This window comes from Dioscorea cayenensis, chromosome 11 (assembly GCF_009730915.1).
Source record: "Dioscorea cayenensis subsp. rotundata cultivar TDr96_F1 chromosome 11, TDr96_F1_v2_PseudoChromosome.rev07_lg8_w22 25.fasta, whole genome shotgun sequence".
Lineage (NCBI taxonomy): Eukaryota > Viridiplantae > Streptophyta > Magnoliopsida > Dioscoreales > Dioscoreaceae > Dioscorea > Dioscorea cayenensis.
In genome coordinates, this window is record NC_052481.1 from 6373383 (window position 1) to 6378296 (window position 4914).

A 4914-nucleotide genomic window follows, 5' to 3' on the forward strand; every position below is an offset into this window, starting at 1 on the left:
AGAACATCACTCCCATGCCAACTACACCACCTACGCATGATAGTACTTCAGCTGATATAGAAGAGAAAGCATATCAAGGACCATTTACACGAAACCGTGCTAACCAAATCCAAAACCAGGTAAATGCTAACTTGAGCTTATTCTTAAATTATATTTAAATTGTGGTGTTTTCAATTTTTTCTACCTTAATTGTAATTAGGTGTACCGGAAGTGAGGACATAATTCCAGACTCAGTCAAATAAGAGGATAGCCAGAGAGAAGCATTTGGAGCTATGCTGCATGTGGGCCTCACACTCACATACATGTCCAACAAGGAAATTGTGCCTATCTTCGCTGGCCCCATGCAAACAAAGAAAGATGTGGTTTCCTTTTATTACAAATTAGCCGATAATATCCCTTTCCTAAACCAAACCCAATTTCTGGAAGGAAACAAAATCAAATCACAATCGACCAAGAAATCAAATATTCCAAGATTAATAGTGGAGATATTCCCATATTTAGATTGATTTTGTAGCCAATTTGTTTTCCCTATTTTTAGAATGTTTTCCTAGGAAATTTTTATTTTCTATTTTTAAATTAATTCCCTAGCCAATTTTAATAAGATAGTTTTCTTGTATCCCAAGTTTATGTTGGCTATAAATAGCCTTGTACCTTCTCTTTTGAACGATAGAACTTTGATTATAATTCACGAAATAAGAGTTGTCTTACTACCATTATTCTTGTTAGTTCTCGCAGATTGAAGAGAGGAAAGTTTTAGCATTCTCCTAATTCGTGCTCTACGGTTCCAGGCATTTTGTGTGGATTAGTTTCTAGTTTGTGGTTCTGCGATCGTTCGGACAGCGGGTTGGAGTTCTTGAAGCTTCGGATCGTCTCTCCCCAATGTGTGGGTCGCATCCTTCACCAGCTATTCGCATCTAGTTATCCCTCAACCTAGATCCTACCCCGTGAAGATCGGGCCATCATTTAGACCTCCTTCTTCTTCACCAAGTTGGTGCCTATCATTTTGTAGCAGAGCCTTCATTGACACGGTAGGATATGTTATTCCTACATTAACCTTTTGATTCAATCTCAGTTATTTGATAATTTGATTTCTATCCTATAGTCCACAAACCTAAAAGTTACCTAACCTTTGCATTAGTATTGTTATTTGAGTATTGTATTTCAGGTTTATAATCTGTTCATATTCATCTAGTTGCTGGTCACCAAAAAAAAAAACAAAACAAAACAAAACAAAACAAAACAATAAGAAAGAAAGAAAGTTCAAGAAAGGCCATTACAAAAAAAAATTCGGATTGGAGATTCCAGCAATCTAGATACTATATCTCATCAGATTATTACTTGCTTTGCACTTACTAGATTTCAGTACTATTCCCTTCTTGTTTTGGCCAACTAAACTCCACTAAAACCTGAAGTTAATTCTTTCAATACCTTCTGTTTAATCGCTTAATCATATAAGGAAAACTACCACTTGGCACAACCATGATCTGACGAGAAGGCATAAGAGCTTTGATAAGTAAGAGGTGAGATTTGTGTGAATCCACAAATATAATTTTTTTTTTCTTCAAATTCACTAACATGGTAGGTTTATAAACTAGTTGTCATGATGATAACCCTGTTGGTTCATACCACATGACAGATGCACCGGTTACACAGATAGAGTATGATGCATTGTCAGTCACTTTCAGCGTGAGCTGCGAGTATAAATTATGTTAGTACATGAGGAGATGTAGAAGGTCATGCAAGATACCCTGCGTGAGACTATTGACCAAGCCCTTGCCAAGAGTGTTCCAAACCAAGGTGCGCTTGACGACCATCATGAGGCTTCTCATGTTGGTTATGGACATCGATAATATCCACACCGTGACAATGATGAAGGCCTTCCCCACGGTCACCGACATAGAGAAGATCTTGATAGTATGGCGAATATCAAGATGAGCATACCACCATTCAGTGGCAAAGCAGATCGTGAAGTTTACTTGGAGTGGGAGGCGTGGTGTGATCAAATTTTCAGGATCCATGGTTTTTCCGATGAGAAAAGGGTAAACCTAGCATCTCTTGAATTTATAAATTATGCACTAACATGGTGGACCGGTTACAGGAAGACAGGCTATTTGCTGGTAATGGCTATATTCGCACATGGGATGCTATGAAGAGCACTATGCGACACCGTTTTGTTCCACCACGCTTCCAGAGAGATCTATATAATAGGGTACAACGGCTTGTTTAAGGTATAAGAACCGTCGATGAATATTACAAGGAGATGGAGGTCTTGATCATCTGTACCAGCATGCGAGAAAGTGCTGATGCGAAAATGTCGAGGTTCTTGAGAGGTGTCAACCGTGAGATTTCTGATCAAGTGGAGATGTTCCCCTACATCGCTCTATAGGAGCTCATACATCAAGCAACGAAGGTGGAGCTCCAGTAACAGCGTGGCAGTCGAGGAAGCACCATACCTAATCATCCTGCTGCCCCCACTTGGCGCATCCCTCAAGGCACCATAGGAGGTGGCACTATTCATAGGTTGATGGCGGCCACCTCTCCTGCACCCATTGGCCACATGTTGACCACCTCAGCATCTTCGCTGGGCTCTGGACAAAGTGATCGACACCCCACTTCTTTGATAGTTGCATCTTCTTCTACATCCTAATCATCCTGTTGTCCCCACTTGGCGCATCCCTCAAGGCGCCATAGGAGGTGGCACTATTCATAGGTTGATGGCGGCCACCTCTCCCGCACCCCTTGGCCGCACGTTGACCACCTCAACATCTTCGCTGGGCTCTGGACAAAGTGATCAACACCCCACTTCTTTGATAGCTGCATCTTCTTCTACATCCACCGTGGTGTCTTCTCGCATCTATTACATAGAGGTACATTGCCTCCAAGTGGCCCAGTAGCAGGACCTTGGTGATGAACATGATGAGCCAACAGATGAAGGTGATTGTGGCATTCAAGCTGATGTGGGAGATTGTTTTATTTCTCGTCGTGTGCTTAGTGTCAACACTGTTGAATAGGGGAAGGGATAACGACATAACATCTTTCACACTCATGGCATCATTAAGAACAAGGTATGTAGGATTATTTTTTATAATGGCAGCTGTAATAACATTCTAGTTCGGACTTGGTGGAGGGATTGGGGTTGAAGCAGCGGCATCACCCTAGTCCATATAAGATGCAGTGGTTTAATGATTGTGGATCGTTGCATGTTAGCAACATTGTAACGGCTCAGTTCTCCATTGGGAAGTATAATGATCAGGTGGAGTGTGATGTTGTCCCAATGCAAGCATACCAATTACTGTTGGGATGCTCTTGGTTGTTCGATCATGATGTCCATATTAGCAGCCGTGCTAACCAACTCACTTTCATGTACAAAGGGTAATGCATTTCTTTGTTTCCCATGACTCCGGAGGAAATATTGATGGATAATCTAGAAAGAGAGGAAGAGAGTGTGTAAAACACTTGAGTGAGAGCCACCATCATAATGAGCGATTGAATCCAAAGCCAAATAATACCCCACAGCTTAAATTAACCAACCCTGGGGAAAAAGACGGTTTAGTGATGATGGCTAGGAAGGGGGACATGAGGGCTTTGAGGGAACCCAATTCTATGTTCTTTGTTCTCCTATACAAAGAAAGTTTGCTAACTACTATTGATTTATCCTTTACTTTGCCTAGTTCTATTTTTGATCTTTTACAGGCATATGAGGGCATGTTCCTTGATGAGGTCCCACCTGGGCTTCCACCGAAGCGAGGAATTGAGCATCAAGTTGATTTGATGCCAGGCGCACCATTGCCTAATCGGCCACCTTACCGCACCATTCCAGAGGAGACAAAAGAAATCCAATGCCAAGTTCAAGAACTACTCGCCAAAGGTTACGTTAGCGAAAGTCTCTCTCCTTGTGCAGTCGTGGTTATTTTAGTTCCTAAGAAAGATGGTTTTTGGAGAATGTGTGTAGATTGTAGAGCCCTTAACAACATAACTGTGAGGTATAGACATCACATACCTAGACTTGATGATATGTTTGATAAACTTAGTGGATTTGTTATCTTCTCAAAGATAGACTTGCGTAGTGGCTATCGCCAAATTAGAATGAAAGAGGGCGATGAGTGGAAAACAACATTTAAAACAAAATTTGGATTGTATGAATGGTTAGTCATGCCTTTTGGTTTAACAAATGCGCCTAGTACTTTCATGAGATTGACGAACGAACCATGTACTTAGAGCCTTCATCTAAAAATTTGTAGTAGTCAACTTTGATGATATCTTAAAATTTAGCAAGTCTTTTAGATGATCATATTGAACATTTGCTGTTTTGAGAAAAGAACAATTGTATGCTAACTTTGCAAAGTGCGCTTATTGCACCAACAAAGTAGTGTTTCTTGGATTTATGGTTACATCTCAGGGTGTTGAGGTAGATGAAGACAAGATCAAAGCGCTACGTCAGTGGGCAACAACCCAAAATGTGAGTGACAACATCCTTTTGCATGTGAACCGCAAGTGCATAGGTTTGTCGAAATAATAATACCCTGGTGAGTGGGCAGTCGTATCCATAGGGAATAGTGATTAAAGACAAAGATTGCTATTTACCTAGAATGAAGATGAATTGATAGTGGTGTGAACAAAATCAATGAGAATGGAAATAAAGAAAGAAGAAGGAAGAGAGACGCTATAAAAAGGAGAGGAAAGGCAATAGATAGAAAGTGGGCACTCGGACATTGCTCCCCCTACGACAATTGCTTCAAGTGCAAAACCAACTATTATGTCTCCTAACTAATGCTTAATGAGTTATGGAAATCCTAAAATACACGGTCCTACACCTAAGGTCAACCGTGAACCCAACATTATGCCCCGGCGGAGAAATTGCTCAGTCTCAACACCTACACTGTGTAAAGTTGCTTAAAACTCTGGGGACTCCAA